This window comes from Dermacentor silvarum, chromosome 11 (genome assembly GCF_013339745.2).
Source record: "Dermacentor silvarum isolate Dsil-2018 chromosome 11, BIME_Dsil_1.4, whole genome shotgun sequence".
NCBI classification, from domain to species: Eukaryota; Metazoa; Arthropoda; class Arachnida; order Ixodida; family Ixodidae; genus Dermacentor; species Dermacentor silvarum.
In genome coordinates, this window is record NC_051164.1 from 115,144,389 (window position 1) to 115,158,996 (window position 14,608).

The 14,608-nt window shown below is 44.7% G+C and overlaps 2 protein-coding genes across 3 annotated transcripts in view; one reads left to right on the top strand and one right to left on the bottom strand.

Moving 5' to 3' along the window:
* The window catches only part of LOC119432873 (uncharacterized), a 539,288-nt gene that overhangs the window by 121,819 nt on the left and 402,861 nt on the right, over positions 1–14,608 (top strand). The gene's annotated exons all lie outside the window — the stretch shown is intronic.
* LOC119433704 (V-type proton ATPase 21 kDa proteolipid subunit c'') overlaps positions 1–14,608 on the bottom strand; it is a 103,465-nt gene that overhangs the window by 43,809 nt on the left and 45,048 nt on the right. The gene's annotated exons all lie outside the window — the stretch shown is intronic.

A 14,608-nucleotide genomic window follows, 5' to 3' on the forward strand; every position in this document is an offset into this window, starting at 1 on the left:
TGTTAAAGGGTAATTGGGGAGCGCTAATTTCACCTGCTCTTGTGCTGGCTGAAGTAACGAGGAAAAAGCATACACTGGCAACTGGACAGAAGCACTCGCAGATTTAAGCGAGAGGCCCACAGCATGGCCATTAGAATGCAAAACAGTGGGAAATGGTTTAAGCGAGCTTCTTGCAACATTTCAAATTTGCAGCTTTTTATAGTTTTTTTTTTTTTTTTTGAGCGAGAAAAGACCAGATGTGTAATGTAACAGCAAAATAATGCAAGAATGTGATCACTGCCATAGTTGCGTTGAAAAAGGAAACCCACACAAACAAGGAGGTTCAATTCTTGGTTGCTATTTTATCTGCTATTGGGCCACCATCTTTTCTTTTGGAACTAATGCAAAAATGGTTCCGAAATAATGTAATAGCTTAAGGTTCTAAAGCGCAATGTTGTGCAGACAACAGAAAGTGTACAGGTATGCCAACTCGAGTCTTTTATCAAGATGTTGACTATTTCTTACAGCCGAGGCATTTACTGAACATCTCAAGTGATGAAACCAACAGCACAGAAAAAAAAATGAAATTATGGGGTTTTACGTGCCAAACCACCATCTGATTATGAAGCATGCCGTAGTGTGGGACTCTGGATTAATTTGGACCGCCTGAGGTTCTTAGACGCACACCTAAATCTAAGTACAATGACAGCATTTGATGAACTGAACCGAGACATTGTCTGTTCATATTGCATGTTCATGCAGATTGCTTACGCCTCAGAGCCTGAACACTACTCCTCATCAAGGAAAATTATAGGAACTTTTCTCACCTTTATTTCTGGCCATGGAGAGTGCATTCATACAAAAAATCTGGTTGATCCCTCTTATATAGGAATCGGTATAGAAACACGAAAGTGAAACGTGTCTTCACAGAAGTAGTGTAATGTTTATTGCACATTGATATATAATGTCTATTGGTGTTTTGTGGCTAAGCGCCCTTAGGCGTTGATGCACCCACGCTGACGCCTGGTGGCACGTCTCCATCACGACTACCAACGTCGATGACCATGAGCAACCGTCGTGCATATGGAAGCTGCACACGCTAGCACAACGCGAAAGACGAAGCACGTAACTGACACACTAATACAACGCGCAAGACAAAGCACGTAATTGAATCGTCACCGAGTCAAATCAGCGCGTACAGCGCGTCGTAATTGCAGCCTCCGCGATCAACTTCAGAAACATTTTCAGAGCTAATTGCGGAGGCCACGCTCCGCTGTGCTGAGTACGGTGAACGCCACCTAGGTGGCGTTGGTAGTGCTTCTTGACGCCAGCGTCCCTTCGAATGCTGGCATCGAGGCGTCGTAGTGCTGAGACCACCGAGCGTTCACTGTCGGTGCGTTAGTGTCATAATGCAGTACTTCTCTTTTCTGCTCGTAGGCGGCGGCACCGCCCCGAGCAGAGCGCGGGTACACGGAGGATGTTAGATATAAAGGCGCGTCTGTGCAGCTCTCTGCAAATGCGTTTGTGGCGCAATGGGTTAAACGCTCGGCGATCTATCGTCGCGGACCGAGATCGTGGGTTCGATTTCCAAATTTTGCATGTTTGTGGAACTTTTTCTTCTGGTTTCTTTCTTTGTATTATGTTCTATGACGTATTCCGTGACGGAAATACGTCAGTGAAGTCTTGGTGGACCCCGCAAAACCTTTCGTGTTAAAAAACAATAATGAGTTGATTTGAGCTATAATTAGTATAGTAATGATTAATTGGTTGTTGAACTGTCCACAGCTGACGCTTCCCTCCAGCATATAAAAACGCCTCTTTGGGCTTAAATTATACCTAAAATCAGCATTTTGAGGTATAAACGCAGCTTATCAAAAGTTCTACATTGAGCTTTGTGGGATTAAGCATTGCTGCGACTGTCTCATGTACAACCCATCACGTATAACATATGTGGTCCTGTCAATACACAACAATCTTCATATAGAATTCTCAGTGAATGTCATTTTGCGTAGCTGTCAGAAAACAAGAGCTCTTACACTGCCACATTTGGCAATCACTCTTTATGTTGCACAATACCACATGAATGCAAGGATCACTTTTCCCCCTTTATCCAAGAATGTTTTGGGTGCTGAAATTTGTGGTCGTGTTTCTCCTAAACAGGGTAGTTGGCAAAGAGTGCATGCTCTGTTGGGTTAAGTATGTATTCAGGTGCACACGCCTTCGTTAACATTTCAGAACAGATTTACAATCCCTCTTTGACGAGTACAGTGCATGCACGAGTGACCTTAGGAATAGGGTGTACTGAGCTATCGTATGGGTTGGCAAATATATATATATATATATATATATATATATATATATATATATATAGTCTGTGTAGTTAGTACACAGTCAAAGAAACAGTACAGTAAAAGTTACGAAGCTTCACTCTGCAAGAAATTTAGTACAGTAAAGTGTTGTGGGCTCAATCCCCTAGTCGTTTGCACGTCTGCCAATTACCATTTCAAACTGCATTGCAGCTTAGCCGAAATTTATAACAGAATAAAGTAAAAAGTGGTGCCCCACAAGGCTTCAAACCTCGAAACCACATATTGCCCCGAGTATTCTACCACTCGGGATTCTGCTGATGCTATAGCAAATAATGCATCTGGAAAATGCTGTACCTGGTTGCCTGAGCAGCGCTAAAATGATTGGCTGACGTTACCATAATGAGCGAGGTAAAGAATTTAAGTGATGCTAAGGCGGGATAAGAAGAGGAGGGTGAAAAACAATTTTGTCTCTACTTCACCACTTGGGAGTAAACAAGATGACAGTAACTAGAGTCATCAATTAGTTTTCTTAATTAAAGAAGATTGGGGGTGTGCATCTGTGATTGTTTGCTGCAACTGATGCCACACGAAATAGTGCAAGACTTGCGGCACATGATACTCTACCAGCAGTTGCATAGATTCTTTGCATTTGAGTGAAGCTGCCACTTTTTTTGCGATAGCATTTATGCAGACGTATGCACGCTGCTGGCACCGCTGCATTATCATGCTGTCCGACACACTGACGTGGACAGCATGCATGTGCAACGCATGGGGAATAGGATATCTCGAGATGTGAATATGATTAGCTGCAAAACGACAAAGTGAAAGGACAAACCACCAGCACTATGCTCAACTGCCTCGGTGGCAGAACAAGGGTAACATCCAGACCACGGTATAAGAATAAGTAGAGGTGCTGACACTCTCCCCCAACGCGCGCGAAAGCGCCGCTCGCTCGCGTCCAGATTATGTTCGGCTTGGTTGCAGCTGGTTCGGCGCCGTCGTAGAGGGCGCTGCGGTATGCGGTCCCAACCTCGGCGGGAAGGCACGTGCTTCGCTGTTGTTGTGCTTGCACGTGCGGCCGTGCTGTTTTGAAGGCACACTTTTTGTTCACGCGCCTTTCATCATCTTGTGCTTGTTTGTGTATTGTCGCCACGGGCTCTCAACCAAGGTGGAAGCGGCCTTCTGAGAGTTTGAAATGGGCAGAATTCTGGATACCGAACTTGTGCGGAGCGTGTGCCTCTATTCAAAGTGTCGTCCGACAGCGGTCGTCTAGAGCAGTGGCGCCGTGTAAATCTGAGGGCAGACCGAACTCTAATGCCTACCGACCATGTTTGCGCCAAGCAAGCATTTTTCAGAGGATGTGATATCGACGGCATATTACGCGGAGCTTGATAAAATGATGCTACTTGACGCGCCAAAGAGCCCTGTTCTGTCTGAAAATACAGTTCCCACCTTATTTCCGAACTGTCCAAAGAAACTCACATGGTCAAATAAACCTCGAAAGCCGCTGGAAGAGAGAACCTCCTGTGCCACAAAAACTGCTGTGTGCCACAGCAGTCTGTGCAAATTTTGCTGCATGTATAAGATATATGCTGGGTGTCTTAACTATTAGTATCATGTACCAGATTTAAAAATATGAAAATGTCACATAGCTGAACAGAACCAGGCAATGTTGTCTGTCGTCTCTTGGAGTTAATCAGATTATTTTTGCATTCCGCCTTATTACATAATTATTTTCATAACTGATTAATCAACTTTTCTAATGCTATAATTAGATAAAAGTGTGTACAAGAGAATTGCACAGCAACATGAAAGATTCCCGATACAGCTTTTTGTTGCTCAATACGTGATACAAAAGTGTTTTCCAAACGTGAAAGAAACCCGCGAATAGACTCAAAATTGCCTCGAGGCACTTTGCGTGTATTCGTGGGCTTCTTTCACACTCGGAAAAATACTTCTACGTAGCGTGTATCGAGTAATAGAAAGCTGTATCGGAGTCTTTCATGTTGCTCTCCAATTTTCCCATTGAAACTTTTAATTAATTATAATATTTGAGAAGTTAATTAAGACTAATCATGTAATTAGGCCAAATGTAAAAAATAATCTCAATATCTCCAAGGGACAGAAAACAACATTACCTTGGTTCTGTTCAGCTACGTGACATCTACATGTTTTTAAATCTTTGTGCACCCTGTATAATACTGCTGTTTTCTGTGCAGATGTGTGCCTGATTTTCAAATTTGTGCCATCCTGGATACTGAATGTTTTTTATAATGCGGTGCGGTGTATATTACACGCTTGCATGTTTTTATTCAACATTTTTGCATTGTGGGAGCATATGAGAGCGTAAGCTTCTGGGAAGGATATCCTCTATTAAAATTATCGAGCTGCTTCATGCACAATTTTTTAATTATTCTGTCTTTGCAAAAAAAAATAAAAGTCTATGACATTATTGTGTGCTGGGTATAAGTGTATTTGTGGACAGGCTGTAGCATGCATTGTCAAATACGCTTACATTGGCACATTCTCATATGCAATTTAAGAAAAAAGAAAGTCACCTCTTAGATCCTGCAAGAGTCACTCGCTCCCCAAACGACGAAAGCCAAATGAATAATAACACAGTCTATGTTAAGTGGAATTGAAATAAAAAGATTTTCACAAGTAACTGTATTCGTGATATTGTAATCCAAGATAAAACGCCTGCCTTCGTCCCGCCTGATAAATTATCTTTTGAAAGATTTCTTTACATAGCTATGTGCTTTCTCATCATAGGTTCTAGCCATGAACAGCCACTTTGCTCTAGTGCGTTGCATATCGCAAATTTGCGCCGTTTCATTTCTTAAATTATATCGCGCCCACACTGAATTCGCGTGACGATGCTTGAACGGTTTTCTGAGTTTGAATTTTCCGATGCAGTCACTATTTTCTTATGATCGAGGGTAGCACGTGGGCTTACGCTTTCATTTTTTTATGCTTGTATGCATGACTAGATCGGCCGCAACAAAATGTGCGCGCGAGCGGAATGTGAGTGGGCGTTGAGTGCTGCCCGATCGATCCGTGTTCACGTCATTCACGCCCTGCACAATATACGTTCATGTAGCAAAGCATTCAGCCTGGTACACTTATCACCTTAATCTGAAATAACGAATTTCCTTCGCGCTTTGAGTTTTACTGGCGCCACTATGAACGAAAATTTAGTGGAGGCAGAGGAATGCCAAGCCGCCGGCGCCGCTAAGCTGGGACCGCTGGTCGCGGCGCCATCTATCTGCTCGCAGCAGAGCTACTCGGTGCGCCCGCGCGCAGCCGAACATAATCTGGACGCTTGCTCGCGCGCAGTGTCAACACCTAAATATTCTTCCACCGTGATCCAGACTTTCAGTTTTGGCATGAGCATATAAGCATGCACACTATAAGCACACCAGCGTTCCTGCTGAGCTAACATTACCTAATATTTCACTGGGCTGTGACTAACCCCGACGACTTCCCGTCGATCTCGCCTCGCACACCATCGAGGTCTGATGCCTGCAATGCGGTACTCATCATGCTAGCATTGTAGTCGCCTGGTTAGCTGGGGGGGGTGGCATCACGTCGACATGTCGCACCCACATGATTTGGTATTACTCCGTCTTCAAGCACCAATGCTAAACCTTGCTAAGATGTAGCTCAACACTTCACCATCAAGCAACACTGGCAATTTTTGTTTACTGTTTTAGTTTCTAGTTGACATTAGGAGAAAAATGGAGCTGGGCAGGCCATGCAATGCGTAGGACGGATAACTGGTGGACCATTAGAGTTACAGAATGGGTGCCAAGAGAAGGAAAGCACCGTCGAGGATGGCAGAAAATTAGCTGGAGTGAAATTAGGAAAGCTGCAGGTGCAAGTTAGATTCGACTACTGGACGACACTGGGAGAGGCCTTCGTCCTGCAGTGGACATAAATATAGGCTGATCATTATGATGAATCGTGCAAGCACATATTCATTGGCCATTCAATTTAACAAGTTTTCTCAAATACACTCTCAGTTGTTGGTCACCACTCATGTCAGCATGTCCTTTCATCTGTAAGCCACGCAGAATTTTCACCGTGAATGTGCTATGTTAGCACATTGTTTATAGCAACAGCAGAAATAGTTGTCACTAAATATTTGGCAAATAATAAGGAAACAGGTAATTCTTTCACGTCATAGGCAATTTCAACTGCCACTTCACTTTCTTGCTATGGTTAAAACAAGCCTCTAGAGAAACTCAAGTGACTTGCAAGGAAAAAAGTCGGCGAACCTGAAAACGTAAAAGGAATGATTAATTAGTTGCCCAGTGAGCTTTCTCTATCAACATATTGTAAAAATAAATTGCGAAGTGCCACAGGAGGAAATGCAAATGACAGCTTGAGAGAAAGCTGGAGAACTTCGAAAAAAAAAAAATTGGCAGACTTAATCGATTACTCTAACTCTCAACTTGTTTACTGCAACAGCAGTAGGTTCTCGCAGCAGACACTGCCATCTTCTCTAGAACAACTGCTTTGCGTTGTGCAGAAGCTTGATACTTGGCACATCTAGCTCCTAACTACGCATTACCACAGTGGCAGTAGCTCGATGCACAGTGACGGCAGTGCTGGACAAAGTTTTTCTTCGCCACGCTTGATCGCATGGTGACACTTGCCTCAAGTTTGTTCTAAAAGCGATGCTAAAAATGTATTCCAAGCTTTCCGCTTATGAATTAAACCCGGATCAGTGTGTTTTGCTTTTAGTTGTTTAATTGGCAAATACTTTGAAGCAGTGGCTTGTCACGTTTCTGACTTGGTGAGTTAGTCGGTGCGGTCACTACCCGATTTTTCTGCCCAATCGCTCGCCGGTGTGCTCAATTGCAATAGATTTGTTCCTGCTGCACACAAGGCTTGGAACGTAGCTGTTCTGTATTTTGTAATAGCATGTAGCAATTATGTAGTATCGCTAGTACTCTGTGGACCGTCACAAACATTCACATTCAGCTACTGGTGTGCTGTCAGTGTAGTCGGTCACCCATGCTTTGGCACACTGATTCAAGTGTGCGCCCATTCACATATGCTTAATACGTTGGCGATAAGCGAATAAGTGTGCATAAGTTTGTGTGCGAGTAGGGGTAGATGTGTGTAAATAATGTGAGCGAAACTTACTATACCAGGAAGCGACACTACTTCCCTTGTCATTGTTCAATAAGCGGTACTCTCTTGCAGACGTCCCAGGGTTGAAGTCTTTTGTTTGGAGGTTAGCGATACAACGCTGGCGGATAAGTGAATTTTTTTTTATCCATGCAGAAAGTCGTACATTGAGAAGGGCCGGCAACAGAGGCTGTCCGTATATAGCAACGGTCCGTGAACTTCATCACACGTATTCATTCTATTGCTTAATATGCCAGTCACCATTTTGCAGCGAACTACTGCCGTCTCAATCCACTGCTCCGATTTTGCAGCATGAATGGAGCACAGTGCGTGAGCGAAAACCCAGTTGCATTTGCGACGGCTGATTGCACAGAAACATGGTAGAAGCGGTGACGATTTCGTATTCGCGTTTTTCGCTGAGGCACGTATGGCGTGCCGCGAAAGCGCCATCTCGTTTCTCGAGAACAAACTACTCCGCAAAAAGAGTCAATACCGTCTCCCAACGATCGCAAGCTCGCCTGGCTTGCTCGTTCTTTTCCATCCGCGCCGATAAAATCAAATGTATTGCAGTTTAAGCGCGATGTAATTGTGTACACGTTGTGCTGACCAACACAGGAGCTTTATTATGAGCTGCATGCTGTCTTGTTGCAAGCGCCATCGCGGTCTCGGATTTCGAAGGCCCAGCGAGCTAGGCCTGGCGAGTCCTAGCCATCGCCAGCTATCAACGGAGCCGTCACTGCAGACGTGGCCTTGCAGAAACACGCTTACCGCTGCTCGCATAGACATGTTTTTATTGTCATTTCTGTAAAAACGAGAGAACTGTGCACAGACATTTGTTTTCACTTTCCTTGCGAAGTTATCCGTGCGTCCATGCAGGGGCACCGGTGCTGGGCGGAGCTACGCGCCGCATGCTCGTTTGTACCATGTGTGCTGAAACGTCGCATTTGGCAAGTCGGACTCCAACGTGTCGTACAACAGATCGCATGTAAAATCGCACCATGTGTCTAACACTTTAATCTCACGTGCACCAGGGAGGAAGGCGGGGAGTAGGAGAAAGGCGGGGAGGAAGCGCGCAGTCTTCCGTCGCGCGCAAGGCACCGGGGGAAGGGAGGTTCTACACCGGCGGCTACTGCGTATGACGCGGCTGCGCGGTGCGATATCTTGAAAGCGATTTGCTATGGGGACAGAGTGCACCGAGTGCCGATCGCTTATTTCGCGTTGAAGCGAGAGGCAGCGCGAAGGTAAATTTGCTCACTGCTGCTGCCGCACTACCTCACTCCAGTATTTTGGCAGCAAGTTTCCGCGGTCATCGAGTGAGATGTGTTCATGTTTGCTTGTGCACGCGTGACACCATGCTTGTTAATTTAGTTAGTATGTCTATGTTTACAAGTTTATACGGCCGATAAAGCTACTATCCTTACTTCGTATAGCTGTCCACTAGTTTGCTATCGCAATCGGTGCTTCGCCTTGGGTGAAACTGCAACTTTTTTTTTTTTTTTTTTGCGACTAAACCAAGAACGCTGTTGGGCCACATATTGGTAATATTTGGAGTTTATGTACACCTTGAGGGCCAATTACTCCTGTATATTTACAAACATCTTATTTCCTCCTTGTCAGTAATGTAACACACAAATTTCGACGGATTGTACGTACGACCTGTTCCGGGCTTCCGCAATCGTTTTTGGCGGCCTTTTAGATTCGTTTTAGCTATAAGAGGAAGCCATCGCAGAGTGGTGGATACACATGCGATGCACAAAATATAGCTATTATGCTTTGCCTTTCGGGCGAAACTGACTTTTATTCCAAATCCGCCATTAGGCCTTCGTGATAGGGCTCAGGCCTCGCCCATATGGGCATAAAAACAGATTGGAATAGTTTTACATTATACCGGCCCTGGGGACAGAGATGCCCGCCCACTGAACCCGCTGCAGAGCACGCCTCCCTAATATCTAGTTCGGCTTGCAGGCCCTCAGCCTACTTTTCGTTGTTTTGCGCATCAGCTAGGGAGCGTCGCGGACTTTTGCGGCTCTCTTGCTCTTCGATCTAGTCATGCTAGCCTGATGAGACGTAACGTTCTCAAGTAAATATTGTAAATAAACCCAGTACTCTTCGTCTCAATGAGAACCTGTTCCTCCCTTCAACAACGTCCTCAGCGTGGATGATGCGGACGGCATGGGCCAGTTACCCCTTTGGATATGCCCGACTCTTGCACCGCTAAGCCACCATGGCAGGTGTCTCGTTCGTTCACACACGCACATATATGAAGGAAGTATTCCTTCGGATCCAGTGTTTAATAAGTTAAAAGAAACGCAGGCGCACGTATAAAACCAAAAACATTTTAATTTCGGCCGGGGTCCAGCTTTCATAAAGAGTGATGAAGCGAATTGATGAAGGCCGGACCCAGGCCGAAACATCGAAATTAAAATGTTTGTTTTTCTATGTGCGCCTGCACTTCTTTTAACTTATATATACACACATATAATCCAAATGATATAAAAGGAGAGGCCTTTCTTTCCCCAAAATATTTCAGGTGAAAATGTTTTGTTGTACATTTGAGGGTCATTAGTATTTTCTTAAATGGTGCCAAAACAGATGCAAGAAAAAAAAATTGCATAAATTGATTCCTTCGTTCAGAGTCGTAAGACGTTGTAGTTGGTAGATATGTTTTTTTTTTCCTTAGATTTTTATGTAATGTGCTCCTGAAATTGACAAAATATAGCGTCTTAAGTTACTTGCAAAACGTGGCCAGATAAAGCTCAAAAATACTTCTGTACAAATGTCTACGTAACATATCTGTGAAAATTTAATTTGGGCCTCAACATTGCACAACAGCTCCACAAAACCATGCTGGGCATGGAAATTACATTTGGGCTTATGTTTACACGTCAACAGACCACTGTAGTGGTCCTAGTAAAATCCGGCAAATAGTGGCCATCATAGAGAAGGACATTTCTACAGAAAGTTCACAAAAGTGATTTTTGTTTTCAGAAACATTTTGAAATTGACACCCAAAATTCAGTTGTAAGTTGGGCTTCACTGCACAACTTTATGGCCGAAATTAGAAAGCGATTTACACACACAGCAGTGAAATATCTGAGATGGATTTGCAGCATTCGAAGTAAGCCATTCAATAGCGGTTGGGCGGCACATTAATGTAGCTTGGTTTAGAGCTCGCATTTCTATCAAAATTTGTTATACATGGTGTTTCAGAAAACGCATTCGAAATTTCCTAAACATTGGGAAGCAATAGGTAAGAAATTTACTTGGCATTGCTTTTATCACAGAGGCGTACATTCCTAAATGGCTTGTACAGATTTTATGCAATTTATTGCCAGAGAAGGTTAACTCTTTGGGTGCCGGATGCCTTTCCTAGTGCAACAAATGCAATTTCTGTCTAAAACACATTAACAGGCTCTAATACAATTTAAGACAACTCATAATCAACATTAAAGTCCAATGTATCAGAGTTTATAAGGACTTCTTGAATTGCTGAATGGTTAAAAAAATGTGCAGGCTTCTTGTGCTGGTCCACGTGTCGAAAACGATCGGGACTTGATGAGTAACACCGACAGTCGACAAGCTTTGTCATGCTGTCGTATAAAAACAAAGCCTATTGTAAAATTTTACCTTTGCCGGCTTCTAAGATGGTGCAACGAGTTCACGGATGTTTCAAGCTCATGAATTATCTCGGGCACGGTACTTAAAGGGTTATAGCAATAAATGCCCTTCTGGAATGTGCGTACTCCCTTTAACCTGGTACCAGGCTGAAGAGCAATGATTGGCATTGCGCTAGCTAGAGTTGGTTGCAACTCTTGGCATGCGTCTGCATTCGCAATGTGACCCCTTCATTTTCAGCATATCTCAGTCTCTCCCCATTCAAACACACACATGTGAAACTGAAAATAGGGCTTAATACCGAACACCGAATATTTTCTATACAATGCGAAACAAAGATTGTGTGAAGTTTGTTTAGTAAAGAAATTAGGCAGAAGGCTTATTTGAATTATCTTGTACACACAATGCTGACCGAGCATCCAGTACTAAACAGTACTGGATGCTCGGTCAGCTGAGGAACTTATAAATGAGCAGCAGCTGCAGGTAATCGTATGTGGCAGACAATTATGACAAGAGTGCTGAAATACAGGAAGATCTCACCACATGTTCAGAGAGTGCTGCTCATTGAAGGAGCAAAGTGTAATACTAGAGCACCGCACACTGTTTTATAGGGCTGCAAGCATACTGGGATTGTCCAAATGTTGTTTTGCCTAATTGAGGGAACATACTTGTAGGCTGCCTAAAGGCAAGGCATCTTTAATCAATGGCTGGAAATTACTGACCATAAGTTAGCTGCTCCATTTATTTGTTCAGTAACTGGTGCCTACGCGCAGCAGAATTTTCCAAAACAGTTGCCACTCGGTTGTCTTTCTCCCTGTAGACTCCAAAAGTGTAATTCATTATATTTAAACAGAAACGAATATTGAACAGTTTTGATAGTAAATTCTCCAATCAATACAATATGAATTGAATAGCAAAGACCATTTGATTTGCATTGGAAATAATGAATATTTGCACACCCCTAATAGAAATGCTTTTATTAGGCAACCATGCAGCTAATTAGGGAGAAAGTGAAAGCAAATTTGTAGCAACTGTTTGGAGCAGAAGATTGATTTGAGTCCTCAAATAATATGATAAAAGTTTACAGGGCACTTGCTGGCCTTCCGTGGAGAACAAACTCAGCAAGAAAGTGCTGCATGCAACTGAGCTGGCAGAAAATAGACACATGGTTGCAGTGGCATCTTCACGTCTCTTAAAGGGGGCATCGAACATTTTGAAACTACTGTTTTTGGTCAAGGGTTGCGTAGATTGACGGTTGGAGAGATACATGCAACAAGGATGGCAGCAACAGGTGCAGCAAGTCCAACATTATTCAGCAGAGCACTTAAAAAATATATATACATGCATGCCCTCAACTCAAATTTTTCGCAGTCTTCCGTCCCAATTTCTCTCGCTCACTGACGTAACCCTTCGCTGCCAAAGGTAAGAGCTCAAAGCGTCTACATAGTGTGTAATGAAGAACAAGGAGCAAGAAGTATATCAGCAATGTAGGGCGCAAGCGCAGATCACGAGCTGTTCGAAGCAGAGACCGTTTCTCTATGGTTACTGCGCTGGTTGTTTGCATGCCGCTTGCTGTCAATAAATTCCCTTATCGAAGTGGTGGAGGTGCGGGATCCCCTTCAAACCTGGAATTCCGAAGCCAGATGCTGCCCAGCACCACTCCGACAATGCCTGATGACGCCAGCCAGCAAGACACGGCCCAATCTCCGTCGGTCATCGTGTCAAGCGTGCTGCGCCAGTGCAATCTCGCTTTCTTTAGCGACACTGATGACCATGACATAGAAGATAGGCCGTCGTCGTCTGAAAGGCACGAAACTACGCAACGTCCTATTCTGCCGAACAGACGTCGCAAACCTCTGGTTTCGTAACCATGATTCTGACTTCGCTACTTGGACTACTTTCAAGACGAGCTTCGCAGAAGTGTTCGGTCACCCCGCAGTGCGCAAGCTTCGCGCCGAACAGCGTCTACACGGGCATGTGCAGCAGCAGGGCAAAAACATCACGAGTTACATGGAAGATGTCACTGATTTGTGCAAGCGCGTGAATCCTTCCATGATTGAGCAAGACAGGAACAAGAACAATAATAAGGGCATAGACGACGCCTTTCAGATGTTGCTGGCTAAGGACCCTCGCACAGTGTCTGAACTCGTCACTTTGTGCCAGAGCTTCGACAAACTACGCAAGCAACAAGTCTTTGTGGAATTTCACACTCCATGGTTGCCTACACGTTCATGGAGTCCGGCTACTACACAGTGCTGATCATGCTGTTACCATGGTAAAAAAGCTTCCACTAGGCCGCGCAAAGCTCAAGACACAGCGAAGCTGGCCAATTGATATCGAGCGGCTAGCCTCCAACGCGTTTGGCGTCGGCAAGCAGCAGCGTTCTTGGCACTGTGCCAACCTTGGTTAGCCTGCCTGCATTTGTGGCATGCCAGGAACGCTATCACTCGTAGGCGCCGGCGCGTCCAGCGCTAGTTACGCAAAATGTCGCCAACGCATTCGGCGTAGGCAAGCGACAGCGTTCTTGGCATTGTACCAAACTTAGTTAGCCTGCCTGCATTTGTGACATGCAAGGAGCGCTGTCGCTCGTAGGCGCCCACGCGTGCAGTGCTAGTTACGCGAAATGTCGCGAAAGGGAACGTACCTCTGAAAATGATCGCTCGAGAATACCTTCCTACATGCGTAGTTGAGTTAAACCAAGTTAAGACCTAGCAGCAACCAAGTTAATACCTAGCAGTAGCAGCCAGTAAGTTTCGCTGTGCCTAAGCTTTGTGTGACCGAGTGCAAACTTGCCCGTTGTCTTACGGACTTACGCCGTCACTGCGTGTTGCATAGCGCAGCTTGAAACACGGACACCGCGTTCCAGGGGACCCGCTCTGTGAATGCGTCTCTGTCGCTCTCGTAGCGCGCAGAACCTCTTCACCTCGCAGAGCGTGAGCGTACGAACGCGCCAGCTGTGGACGACGACGCTCGAACGCAATCATATGGTTTGCATAAATGCATGCTCTGGCGGCATGGCTGTATAGCCTAGTGGTTGCGACACTCTCTTTGGGACCGGGGGTACGCGAGTTCGATTCCCGTCTCGGCAAGAAAGTTTTTCTTTTCTTTCTTGGTAGTCTCTTGCTACGCACCACAAAATAAGGCTGGCTTAAACAGCTTCGCTGTTAAAAGTACTTATGCGCATTCTAGCACATTTCATGTTTGCCACTACTGGTCAAGCATCGTTGGACTGTGCACTTTGTCTTAAGTTCAGCTATAGTTAAGTGCAGCACTGTGAACAAAAAGGTGAGGCAACAACGATGCATAGAGGTGAGAAACTTGCACTACATGAACAAGGCAGCAAGGCTGTTCACGAGCATATACAAGCGAGAAGCTTTTGTGCGCAGAGGCCAGAGGTATACCGCCATACCAGAGGCCAAAGTACAGCCAGCACCACCCCTACCGCGTTTTGTGGTTGTAGGAATTATTTTTTATGAATGTGTCTGTTTGCGTCAATATAATGTACAGCAAACAAAGAGAAAATCTTAATTGATCAAATTTTTGCTGCAGTGCAGTGGTTATCTGCAACT